Source organism: Tachypleus tridentatus, chromosome 2 (assembly GCF_004210375.1).
Source record: "Tachypleus tridentatus isolate NWPU-2018 chromosome 2, ASM421037v1, whole genome shotgun sequence".
Taxonomy (NCBI): Eukaryota; Metazoa; Arthropoda; class Merostomata; order Xiphosura; family Limulidae; genus Tachypleus; species Tachypleus tridentatus.
The window spans coordinates 130883192-130897752 of NC_134826.1; the positions used below are offsets into that span (position 1 = coordinate 130883192).

The window sequence follows — 14561 nt, forward strand, 5'->3', positions numbered from 1 at the left end:
ATCAAGCGCACACCTCCCAAGTTCCCTGAGTGATCCTAAAAGCCAACATCCATATACAGTTAATAACCTGTCAAGAAATTTGATCTCGTCGTGATTTCCAGCAAGTTGCTAAAATAGAATGTAGAATCGTTACCATTAAAGTGGACATGATGGTAATGGAGTAGGTAATTCCTCAAGACTTGAAATATCACTCTTATAGAACAAGATTAACTCTTAGTACAGATAACATTTTGAAGCTACATGTATTCCAAATAAATTGTTGGAGCTTTTCCACATTCTACATACGATAGAAAACAGTTTATACGAAGACGAACCACTGTTTATCTCTGAAAGGTCCACGTTTTCAAAGCGCTTGGATTATAGGATTCCTTATTTTTGTCCTCTATTTTTAATAGGATGTTTGTTTAACTACGGAATTCCGATTGTAATGAATATTCTAAATAAGAATGAAAGTTGGAAATCGAGGAGGCCATTGTACCACTTTTCAAGTTATCGGATAATTTACATAAATCAAGACGTCAGAGTAATTAATGACATGGAACGTCTAGACTGAGACATTTGGTTCAGCCATATTTGAAGAAATGGTATTCTTTATAAAGAAAATGTCAGGTGTTTTTGTTCAGATAGAGCCCGGCATGGCCATGTGTGTTAAAGCGTTCGACTCGTAATCCGAGGGTCGCAGGTTTGAATCCCTGTCGCACCAAACATGCCCGCCTTTTCAGCTGTGGGGCGTTATAATGTGACGGTCAATCCCACTATTCGTTGGTAAAAGAGTAGCCCAAGAGTTGGCGGTGGGTGGTGATGACTAGCTGCCTTCCCTCTAGTCTTATACTGCTAAATTAGGGACGGCTAGTGCAGATAGCCCTCGAGTAGCTTTGCGCAAAATTAAAAAAAAAAGTTCAGATATATGATATTGAATATGTTGCACAGAAACTTAGGAATTTTATTATGTAAAAAGGTTATAATTCTCATTTATGCAATTATCCATGCGTGTTTAACTCAAGACCGTTATGACAAATAATATTAATAAATCGGTATATTACTAGAATAACTTTGCTACTGCTTATCAGTTTTATCACATATAATTAAAATATCCTAAAACTAATTTATTTTCATTCGAAAAGAAAAGGTAGGTAAAGAAAAGTAGTTAAGCTACAAAAGCGCCATCTCGCTGATGAGACAACGTTGTGAACATATAATTTATACTTAGCAATTCTGGTTTATAATGTTCTATAATAGTTGTTAATTGTCATAGAGTTTTCACGAAACGTTTTTATACCATCCACGCTTAGCAGTAAGTTGCTTTACATAGAGTTAATTAAAAGTGGTATTTAAAAAAATACGACAGTGAAATTCAAATAATTGGAAATTGTACGCGTTTAATTACAATGGATTTAGGATTTGAAGAACTTGTTATTGAGTGACAGACCTCAGGATGTTTATTTTGTTATTCTGTTTTAACCTTTATTTTATTAAGACAAGAACACTCAAATGTTATAAATCAACCACTTGAGCAAAATGCATAACAGTTCATCCCTCACCTTAATTGACCCCCCGCTAGTACAGCGGTAAGTCTACGGATTTACAACGCTAAAATCAGGGGTTCGGTTCCCCTCGAGTGGACTCAGCCGATAGCCCGATATGGCTTTGCTTTAAGAAAAACACACACACACACTTACCTTAATTAAACGTGCTTACCAAACTGAAAAGAAATTCTACAATTATTCTAAATTCAAATGGTGAAATTAGCTCCAAGTGTTTGGTTTAGAGCGTGTTTCTCAGTAGTGAACTTTGATTCGTACTATTTCTTAAATTAAAAAAAACCGCTTTATAATTTCTAAATGTTGTGTTGTAACAACTGAATCTGTAACATACCAAAAGGGTCCTTTTTATGAATTACACGCTGCTATGTTCACCAGCACTAATGAGAATCGCCCTGCTAAATAATAACATAGCCTCAGGTATTTGCAAGAGAACATCCAGAAGAAGTAATGAGGTTAAAGTACATTTGTTTTCTTTGAGATTTAGGCGGTTTGGATGAAACGTGCCATCACCGTTCGTGAGCGATAGGTTTAGACAAGTCCTCCAAAACAGCTTCAGGGGTGAGAATAATGCAGTTCGTGATTCGTGACATAAGACCAAAGTGTTGTACAAGCGAATGGCCACTATCTGTTACGATCACTAACGTAGAAATCACGTCTCTGAACAATAGCTCTCGCGCATAATAGAAAGTGCTGTAACAAGCAGATAGTTGCTTAAATCAACCTTTACGACCATAACCAGAGATACGTGAGGAATCCATGTCTCGAGCATGTGTAGATTCTCTCCATGCATTAAAGTAATTCTCGACAAATCTTACGTAAGCAGAAGATAAATTCTGACCTTCAACACAATACTACGGTGAAAACCAAGATTGGTTATTACATAAAGTGACTGTTTTAACGTGCATGTTGAATCAGATGTATTCAGAAACTGCTGTGTTCAATATGTCTGGCCGGTTTTGGCCAAGCGTGTTAAGGCGTTCGACTCGTAATCCGAGGGTCGCGGGTTCGAATCCCGGTCGCACCAAACCTGCTCGCTCTTTCAGCCATGGGGGCGTTATAATGTTACATTCAATCCCACTATTCGTTGGTAAAAGAGTAGCCCAAAAGTTTGCGGTGAGTTGTGATGACTAGCTGTCTTCCCTCGTGTCTCATACTGCCAAATTTGGGACGGCTAGCGCAGATAGCCCTCGTGTAGCTTTGCGCGAAATTCAAAAAACAACAAATAAAAAAATAAAACGAAATGCCTGGCAGTATTGTGTTCCATTTATGAAGAACGTTACACTAATAATCTGCCAAGTTCATATTTATCAGTTCAAAAACAACTGGCGGACAAGAATAGCCTTGAAGAAGTAAATGACAAAAATAATTGAAAATGTTACTAAGGCATATCGGTGTAGTTTTCTATTCCTAACAAAGTAAGATTGTATCGTCCTACCTACTCTTAAAGGATAATATGAAACTTATAAAGATACTAAGATTACCACTTACCTTCATTATTTTTGCTATATATAGTGTTGGATGATGTCTTCAGTTCCTTCTTGCAGAAAGAAATGTCTTCCTTGATGACATAGTATATGTAAACTCCACTAATATTTATATAAATAATCTGGTGTTTTTAACTTTTCTTGTTCGACAGGATACTTAACTGGAATTTGACTGTTAATAATTATTCAAAAACCAAATCCTAGTTCACCGATCGGTTGTTTTGTTTTATAGTTTTTTTAAATAAAAAACATCTGTTTAGACTTGAATCAAATGACTGTTGGAACAACTGTTTATCAAATCTTCAGAATTCTTTTATCTCTTGAATTTAAAGACAATCCATTATTAATTATATTGTCCCCCCGCTGGTACAGTGGTAAGTATACGGAGTTACAACGCTAAAATCAGGAGTTCAATTTCCCTCGGTGGGCTCGGCAGATAGCTCAATATGGTTTTGCTATAAGAAAAACACACACACAATAATTATATTCTGCTTGTGAAAACTGACATCCAAAGAAGTATACAGTCTCGAACGTAAGAGGGCACTGTACACAAACGTATTTCATGCGAACGTTTTCTGATTTGCTTTGTTTTCTTTTTTCCAAAGATAGTCACCAACGCATGATGCACTGCCTAAAACAAACGTCGGCCTGCTCAACTAACAAACTCGCGAAGTACATTACATATCACGTGGCATGCGTTTGTACTTCATTAACGATAGTTATCACATGGTGTGAAGAAGAACCAGTGCACCAACACGTTACTGCACTTCATTAACGTTAGTTATCACATGGTGTGAAGAAGAACCAGTGCACCAACACGTTACTGCACTTCATTAACGATAGTTATCACATGGTGTGAAGAAGAACCAGTGCACCAACACGTTACTGCACTTCATTAACGATAGTTATCACATGGTGTAAAGAAGAACCAGTGCACCAGCACGTTACTGCACTTCATTAACGATAGTTATCACATGGTGTGAAGAAGAACCAGTGCACTAGCACGTTACTCCACTTCATTAACGATAGTTATCACATGGTGTGAAGAAGAACCAGTGCAACAACACGTTACTGCACTTCATTAACGATAGTTATCACATGGTGTGAAGAAGAACCAGTGCACCAGCACGTTACTGCACTTCATTAACGATAGTTATCACATGGTGTGAAGAAGAACCAGTGCAACAACACGTTACTGCACTTCATTAACGATAGTTATCACATGGTGTGAAGAAGAACCAGTGCACCAGCACGTTACTGCACTTCATTAACGATAGTTATCACATGGTGTGAAGAAGAACCAGTGCACCAGCACGTTACTGCACTTCATTAACGATAGTTATCACATGGTGTGAAGAAGAACCAGTGCATCAGCACGTTACTGCACTTCATTAACGATAGTTATCACATGGTGTGAAGAAGAACCAGTGCACCAGCACGTTACTGCACTTCATTAACGATAGTTATCACATGGTGTGAAGAAGAACCAGTGCACCAGCACGTTACTGCACTTCATTAACGATAGTTATCACATGGTGTGAAGAAGAACCAGTGCATCAACACGTTACTGCACTTCATTAACGATAGTTATCACATGGTGTGAAGAAGAACCAGTGCACCAGCACGTTACTGCACTTCATTAACGATAGTTATCACATGGTGTGAAGAAGAACCAGTGCAACAACACGTTACTGCACTTCATTAACGATAGTTATCACATGGTGTGAAGAAGAACCAGTGCACCAGCACGTTACTGCACTTCATTAACGATAGTTATCACATGGTGTGAAGAAGAACCAGTGCATCAGCACGTTACTGCACTTCATTAACGATAGTTATCACATGGTGTGAAGAAGAACCAGTGCACCAGCACGTTACTGCACTTCATTAACGATAGTTATCACATGGTGTGAAGAAGAACCAGTGCACCAGCACGTTACTGCACTTCATTAACGATAGTTATCACATGGTGTGAAGAAGAACCAGTGCATCAACACGTTACTGCACTTCATTAACGATAGTTATCACATGGTATGAAGAAGAACCAGTGCACCAGCACGTTACTGCACTTCATTAACGATAGTTATCACATGGTGTGAAGAAGAACCAGTGCACCAGCACGTTACTGCACTTCATTAACGATAGTTATCACATGGTGTGAAGAAGAACCAGTGCACCAACACGTTACTGCACTTCATTAACGATAGTTATCACATGGTGTGAAGAAGAACCAGTGCACCAACACGTTACTGCACTTCATTAACGATAGTTATCACATGGTGTGAAGAAGAACCAGTGCATCAGCACGTTACTGCACTTCATTAACGATAGTTATCACATGGTATGAAGAAGAACCAGTGCACCAGCACGTTACTGCACTTCATTAACGATAGTTATCACATGGTATGAAGAAGAACCAGTGCACCAGCACGTTACTGCACTTCATTAACGATAGTTATCACATGGTGTGAAGAAGAACCAGTGCACCAGCACGTTACTGCACTTCATTAACGATAGTTATCACATGGTGTGAAGAAGAACCAGTGCACCAGCACGTTACTGCACTTCATTAACGATAGTTATCACATGGTGTGAAGAAGAACCAGTGCACCAGCACGTTACTGCACTTCATTAACGATAGTTATCACATGGTGTGAAGAAGAACCAGTGCACCAGCACGTTACTGCTAAAGTGAATGATGCCATTTCACTGCAAGTTTCAATTACAGCATCCTTTCAGTTCCGACGTGTAACTGATGTTAGACTCTTTCACACTGCCTTAGGATGCAAAGCTTATCAAACATCAACTTACACTTAAGCACGCGTAAGTTGAGATACAAGACTCAGTTTTGCTTTGTTTTTGTTTGGGGTTTTTTGTTGTTGTTGTTGTTTTAGTTTGGTTTTTTTGCGTGATCTTTCACGGGCTGTTTCAATTTTTTAAAAAAACTGGACGTTAAGGCGAGAATATATCACTGTTTTTCTTTCTCTTTGTTTTTGTCTCTTATCACCAGAGAGGTTTTAAGTTGAGAGGCAGGTGAAACTAAATCAGTTAAATTTCCATAACAACCGTGTTCAGCACCATGGTTTCGCCAAGTGAGAAGGCAGAAAGGAACATGTCCTCAACGTTCATTACAGAACAACTAGCAGAGGGTGTAGTATACGCTCAACGACTCGCAACCATTTCAGCCAGGAGCGTGAAAACAAGTGTAGCAAGCGTCCTGCTGGCTGCTCCACTTGTGCGAAATGTTCGAATCATTATTGATCGGGCTATCTGAAGTAGGAGTGAAGTTTACCGCCGATTCTGACCAAACACATTGTTTAGTCCCTAGATGGTTTGTGGAAGGATAGCTCTGTATAGAAGAGGTGAAACGAACTATTGGTGCATGGGTAGTTCTGGAGTTGAACGAATAATGTTCATTTTCTTTGTTCTCGCTTTTCACTTCCACAGTGATAATGAACTTTGAAAAGCTGCTATAAAAAAACGTAATATAATACTTTTCTCACTCAATATTTTCTATTTGAAATTTATTTTAGAACTTCTTACTTTTTTTCTGGTTTAGTAAAATGCTGTTGACAGTTTTTGTGTCCTCACTTATAAATCATGGTTCATATGATTTTTAAACGATAATTTTCATTCGTTTGTTTAATTTCGTACATAGCTACACGAGGGATATCCGCACTAGCGCCCTAATTTAGCAGTGCAAGGTCAGAGGGAAGGCAGCTAGTCACCACCACCCACCGCCAACTCTTGGACTACGCTTTTACCAATGAATAGTGGGATTGACCGTAACTAAGTAACGCCCCCACGGCTGAAAGGCCGAGTGTATTTGGTGCGACGGGGATTCGAACCCGCGATCCTCAGATTACAAGTCGAACGCTTTAACCTACCTGGCCATGCCGGGCTCTCGTGCAAAGCTATTCGAGGGCTATCTGCGCTAGCTGTCCTAATTTATAACTCATATACTAGAGGGAACTCAGCTACTCGACATCACCCACCACCAACTCTTCTACCCACAAAAAATGTGATTGATCGTCACATTTTAACGCTCTCACAGCTGACAGGTCAAACATGTTCAATAATGGAATTCGAACTCGCGATTCGCATATTTCGAGTCGAATGCCCTAACCTAAATGATAAGTTGGAAGTTGAGAGGTTAATTTATCTATCCTCACAGTGACGCAGTGGTATGTCTGCAGACTCCCACTGCTAGAAAATGGCTTTTCGAAAGCGGTGGTGGACAAAGCATAAATAGCGTATTGTGTAGATTTCTATTTAATTCCAGATAATCAATCGCTTTCTCCAGAAGTTTAAATTGGAGAAATATGTTAAAATATTAACAAATTTTCAAAAGTCAGTGCTTCGCCTTTTAAGATAAATAAACTCCTTTGTCAAAACACGTATAATGGAATGGATAAACATCGCTAAGATACGTGTATCCACTACTGAAAAACTGTATATTAAACTCTAGAAGTATATGTGATCCATCTGGGCTTCATCAGTTATTCTCGTGGGTGCATTACTTTCTTGGTTAGAGAATCCCTAATAAAATACGAGTCACAAGCACAAACATTAACCATATTTCCGTCAGTATTGCAGTTACCCACACTTATTACAACTGGGATTTTCTGTATATTTTACGTAGAAAAATATATTATTTCACCCAGATTTTCAACACCCATCTCTTAATGTCCTTTCGCAGTATTTTACATGATTAAATAACAGACGGTCATTTGCCAAAAAAAATATCTCACAGGCCGAAGTTGAAAGGTCATGGGTCAAAGTATTAAGTGAGTATAACTTAAGAAAAACTCTTCATGTGAGCCATGTGGTGGCTGATGAAGCAGAAACATGATGAGGTTATAAGATATCTCACGGAAGTAGTAAAATTACAAGTTGGATCAAGACAACAAGTTATAATTAATTCTTTTCTTAAGAAATGATTGAGTGTTAAATGAAGCTACTTAAATTAACTTTACGTCTTAGGATATTTTTAAGTTATTATGAGCTGCGCTAACTTTTGTTGTGAGTTCACTTTCTTTAATGCCGTATCTCAAAACTGAAGGTTTAATATTAATGATGGCGAAATCTTTATATGAACTAATTTTACCCGCGTTTTCAGCATGTTAGCAAATAGCTGAGTAACTAACATAACAGAAGTGTGTGGGCCCGGCATGGCCAGGTGGTTAAGCTACTCGACTCGTAATCTGCGGGTTTGACTTCCCGTCGCACCAAACATGCTCGCCCTTTCAGCCGTTGGAGCGTTATAATATCACGGTCAATCCCACTATTCGTTAGTTAAAGAGTAGCCCAAGAGTTGGTGGTGGGTGGTGATGACTTACACTGCTAAATTAGGGACGACTAGCGCAGATAGTCCTCGTGTGGATTTGCGTGAAATTCAAAACAAACCGAAACTTGTATTGAATTGCGATCTTACGAAAGCTTCAACTAAATAATAACAGTACTGTGCATGCGTCGTCTTCGAGACGTTAAAATAGAGAATAATATGTTATAATCATAATTCTGACGGTATAATCTAATTTTTTTAAATTATTTTCTTTGTACGAAAATATCTGTTGTTGTTTTTTCTAATGAAAGCCTGCATCGAAGTCTAAGCACTTTTCCAATAATCGGTGTTTATCTTGAATAAGTTCGTATTAGATAGCATGTAAAAATTATATATAACACTTTTCTTTATTAGCTAACTTCATTTAATTAAGGGTAAAATACATGGAAGAACATTTTAAGTAAATAAAGAAAGAAATTAAATTAATTATTTCCTCGAAGATGTCACCATCTTAACGTACGCCAACAAAAATCTGTTCTAATGATTTCAGTGTACCATGTTTTGAGGATATTCTAAATAGAACTTGATACTTCGGTCTACTGTTCATTAGTTAGTAACGTCTCTAAATATAATGTTATATGTTAGATCAAAAGTGCTCTAACTTCAAATAATCTATCTTCTTCCATAAATATACTTGTTATTAAGCACAAAGCTACGCGGTGATCTATCTGTTTTATGCTCATGGTGGGTATTGAATCCCGCGTTTTAGCGCTATAAGCCATCAGATTTGCCACTGAACTACTCGAGGGCAATACGTTTGCAGTCTAATTTATATAGAGTGCTACATTTGTTTTTAATCTAATCTTTGGGGTTGAATGGCCATGTTTCAGATCTCTCGAATTCAGATATAGCTGTATTTATTTTTGAATCACTATATAGAGGGAGGGTACAATTAGCAGCACCAGCCGCCACAAGTGCTTTGTCCGTCGTTTCGACCCGAAAAATAACAACAACTTCTCGCTTCTGAAATTCTCCCACAGTGCATAACATATTCTTCATCATCGCGTCTCGAACTCTGGGCCCTTCGAATCACAGTGTGAAGAATTAACCATTAGATTCCATCCCAGCCTCGTACACAGAGAAAAAGACAATAATGAGCAATTTAAGGGGCCTCTCATGTGGTAGCACAGTAACGGAACGTTGGCGCAAACAATATTAAAAATCTATGTGATATCTTGTGTATTGAGAACAGTGCAATAACTGGTAACTCTCTGTGGCGCAATACCTCAAACAAAACATCACAACATAAAAATACTGGAACGTGAACAAGCAGCGTGGGAACCATTATACTGGCTTTGAACGAATACCATGCGCTTTTCTTTTTTTATTATTACTATGGACTACATCAATATTGATCGTTAATAATACTTAATATTATGTTCATTCTACTATATAATACGACCGGATACGACCTAGTGGTTAATGTCCACGAATTGTTACCTCAAAAACGTAGTGCATAGTTTGGAAACGTGAATAATGATCTTTAAAAATGATTGTTAGAGCCACTATTTGATCTTCAACCCCCAAGCTGAGGGTGGGATGTTGTTAATTAGATATTTCCTTATAGTTTATCTGCTCAAAATTATTATTGGCAGCTATGTGCAGATGTCTCTTGTGTACAGCTTTTTGCAAAATTTGGAAATAAAACATACGCGTATCAAGCATATCATGTTTACGCTTGAACGTTAATGAACTTATTGTGTGCCAAGACTAATTCATTCATGTATTTAATGGAAAGCAAACAAGGCGTTGTATCTATATCATCCACAAGGAATGTTGTGGCTTAGGTACGTTTGTGTATTTTGAATTTCGCGCAATGCAACACGAAGACTATCTGCGCTAGCAGTCCCTAATTTAGCAATGTAAGACTAGAGGGATAGTAGCTAACCATCTACACTCACTGCTATCCCTTGGGGTGTTTTTTTTCCAACGAATAGTGGGATTGACTGTTACATTATAACGCCCCCACGGCTGAAAGGGCGAGTATGTTTGGTGTGACGGGGAATCAGTCGCCCTAACCAACTAAGCATGCCTAGGCCACATGTGGTTAGAAAATTAAAATCCGAATAACCAATGAAAACATATTACTTTGCATATTTTCAGTATGCGTGAATATTATCCAGTCATAGAATTTATGTTATGAATATGTATCACATAGATAGAAATTATTGGTCAATTTCGATTTCAAGTACGTTCCTCGTGTTCTTATTTATGTCTAGCACAACTATATTATTTTACCACGGTTCACTGATGTTATTACAATTATTGAATTTTGTTTTTGCAATAAACAATTTGTTGTCATTTTGCGCTCTATATGTCTGACCATAAGAGAGGTTATTCGTAAAACTGTTTGGTAAAGGCTGGCATATCTTTGTATACCAATCAATAATAAACAGTTCACAGTTTCGATCATCAGTAACTAATGAAAGTGTTTCTTTGTGGAAGATATAAATTTTAACGAATGCTTGACATAGTTTACGCTAAACCTTTGTTGTCAGTTCCAAAATAAAACAATAGTTTTCCCAAGGGTTCAAGCCAATTGTTTATCATTTGTCGGTGTAATTGCCTTTTATATGTACCTAGACCTCATATCACACTGCAGTACTCTTCCACATACCAGTAAATAATGTATATTCTTATTTGTTGGTTTGATTAATTAGGAGTTCTCTCCTACAGATTTCAAATTATGTGAACAAAATTACCATGGATCGTTTCTACACTCCGCTAGGCTTGAAATTACTAATTTAATGATCCGCATAGAAATTTAAAATATACCATGTCCAAAATAAATCTTTCCGTAAAATTGAACTGTGTTGCTGATAGGGCTGGTCTAGCCTGCAGAGAAACATAAAGCTGTGTTACTGACCAGTCCAACAAGTCATGAGGACAACATATAGTTGTGTTGTTGGCCAGTCCACCAGGCCATGAGAAACATATGTAGTTGTGTTGCTTGCCAGTCTACTCGACTAAGTGGATAACATATCATTATATTGTTGACCTAAAGACAGTCTAATTGGAAGATGTTCGAGGAAAACGACAGAATCAAACCAAACAAATTTATCCTCAATTAATGTATATTCTTCAACTAAAACGTGTAAGCGTTTACTTGTAAAACTTGTTTTCGTGTGTAACATTCCAGTTTAAAGAAAAATAATAGTTGTGTAGAATTGAGTGTGGAAAACTGCTGAAACGAAACCGATAAGCCTAAGAATTGCGTGTGTTAAAAAGTAGTTTCTAAAGAATTCATCAAATAACTGTATACTTTGCTGGTTCTCAGCATCAATCAAAGTTACCGGAGAAGATTAGTATGCGTTGTACATGAATATCGGAACAACGTTACTGTGATACCCACAACAACTTATTTCTGTCTCAACTACCAGTAGACGAAAAAGGTTTTGAAGCCATGTTTTTGTTACAAGCTGACAACCAATAACATTTGATATATACTAACTACAAGATTCCCTGATTCCTTCTTGGATTTTTTATTTTAAAAGCCAATTTTATGGTCAAAGGTCAATAGGATAATTTTTAATACCGAAAGCACAGAAACGTCGCGTTTCTTCTTGCATCACATCAGATTCATTAAAAGAAAGAAACTAAACCTATGAAAATCGTGAAAATGTTCAATCTCATTTTTTAGATATTGTTATGTTTCAAAGCGTGTGTTAAAATTCGCGATTTTCAACAAAAGCGAGAGGCCCGGGATCGCCAGGTGGCAAATGCACTCAACTCGTAAACCGACGATTGCGGGTTTGAATTCCCGTCACACCAAATAAACTTGTCCTTTAAGTCGTGTGGGCGCTATAATGTGACGGTCTATCCCAGTATTCGTTGGTAAAAGAGTAGCCCAAGAGTTGGCGGTGGGTGGTGGTGATGACTAGCTGCCTTCCCTCTAATCTTACACTGCTAAATTATGGACGACTATCGCAGATAGCCCTCGAGTAGCTTTGCGCGAAATTCAAAACAAACAAACATTCAAACAGAAGCGAAATGTTAAGTCTCTCTAACACTTGTAACTCGCCGTTTCTAACGTCAGCAATCAATAATACAACTCCTAGTTACAATATTAATAACTTCGCAGTTTAATTAAGCTGGGCAAGGTAATTTATTGCAGTTGGACAGTAATTTACGTTACTGTGATACCCACATATAATGCCGGAGTATCACTGTGTGTTCGTGATGTTCAAAACACGTGATATACTCGCACATAAGACGTACATGTACAGAGGTTTTGTGATTACGCAGCAGTTAACTTCATATGCTAACATTTTGACGTGGTGCACTCAAACTTCACGTAACCAGAGCATATTCTTAGACTAAAGTGTAGTTACAAACTTATAAACCCGAAACGAGTGTGGTAACCCATCTTACACAAATGGCTGAAGGAAAGGTCCAGGTGGGATCGTTTGCTGTGTCCACTTCTGAGAATCGATCCCCGGATTTTAATGTTGTAAGTCTGTAGAATTACCGCTGTGTCGCCAGAGAACAGTTTCGATGAAGTTTAACTGGACGACCTTGCCACGTGTGCCAACTGTGTTGGAACTAACGATATATTATAAAAGGAAGAACAACTGTTCTACTGTTGCTATAAAGCAAGAAGTCAGACCACCATCTTAGTAAGTGCCTGGAGCGGAGAACAATGCTTCTGGAAGAGATATGTTCTTAGATTAATTAAATGTGTAGTCAAGTGTTTTGCATCAAAATTGTTGGCTAATAAAAGTGGTAAATTATGATACAAAATGCTGGGAACACGAAGCACTTGTACATTCACTGCTATTTCTGATACTTCAATAAAGCAATTTATATGTATGAAGAAAATTCACTTACAGACACTGGAGAGTCTTTCAGCAGACTCGTGTTTGTTCTTCTTAACATGTACAGAGTCTACAGAGTTTTGTCACCTTACAATATATGATATATATACAGTTAAAGTAATGATATAAATATGCGCGAAGTGCGAAATTGATGCTAAAGTTATCTACTTGTTAATTTATATTAAATAAGATTCAATTTTTGCACGTAGTATTCTATAAAGTGTATAAATGACCATTTTATGTTTTTACAAATGAAAATTTGCACTTATTTGACCTTTGACCCAACAATAAAACAGAAATAATGAGCGTAGCGTCCAACCTAACCTTACGTGTGGTACATTTAGGACTTTATCTAACACGGATGGCATCTTTTAAGAAAAGGTTATATATATGAACTTTTTTTAGATTGGATGAGAAGGTGGGTCTTGACTCGCTGCCTCTCAGCAGTTCGTGCGTTTTCTTGAGAAGCCAAAAGGTGCTGATATCACATACAACCAGAATAAGCAGTTTTCTGTATTGTTTGTAAAATCAACTGCTACTGTGCGTGTACTTTTCGGACTTCTAATGCAATACACCTAAACGAACTTCTGCAAACGGCTTGTACGCAAACTAATATAACTAAGTAATACATAGCTATTATGTCAACCGAAACTAACTTCCACCGCGGACAGCTTGTACGCACGCTAATGTAACTAACATATAATACTATTATGTCAACCGAAACTAACTTCTACCGCGGACATTTTGTACGCACGCTAATATAACTAACATATATTACTATTATGTCAACCGAAACTAACTTCTACCGCGGACAGCTTGTACGCACGCTAATATAACTAACATATATTACTATTATGTCAACCGAAACTAACTTCTACCGCGGACATTTTGTACGCACGCTAATATAACTAACATATATTACTATTATGTCAACCGAAACTAACTTCTACCGCGGATATTTTGTACGCACGCTAATATAACTAACATATATTACTATTATGTCAACCGAAACTATTTCTACGGCTGACAGCTTGTACGCACGCTAATATAACTAACATACATTGCTATTATGTCAACCGAAACGAATTTCTACGGCTGACAACTTGTACGCACTCTAACACAAATGGCGTAAACAAACTTCTACAATGCGCGTAAATTGTTATTACGGGCAAAACGGCTCATTACCAAGGGTATTTCATATAAACTACTATTACGGGCAACCTGGATGGCTTAGTAAAACGTCTGTTGACTTACGGTACATAAAAAACAACAAGTTTCGGTGGGCAGAGCACACAGAGCTGAAACTGTGACTTTGCGCTTGACATCAATGAAACCGGTTAGTTGAAATTGTTCACAATTGCGACCTTTGTGTTTA

General features: G+C 37.7%; 1 protein-coding gene and 1 long non-coding RNA gene across 4 annotated transcripts in view; one reads left to right on the forward strand and one right to left on the reverse strand.

The window, feature by feature from the left end:
* LOC143245108 (uncharacterized) overlaps nt 1-3621 on the reverse strand; it is a 48386-nt gene extending 44765 nt beyond the window's left edge. Inside the window, exon 1 of the long non-coding RNA XR_013025472.1 lies at nt 3033-3621. This is a non-coding gene — a long non-coding RNA (uncharacterized LOC143245108). The remainder of the gene's footprint in view (nt 1-3032) is intronic.
* LOC143245105 (patj homolog) overlaps nt 1-14561 on the forward strand; it is a 548212-nt gene that overhangs the window by 519481 nt on the left and 14170 nt on the right. The window lies entirely within an intron of this gene.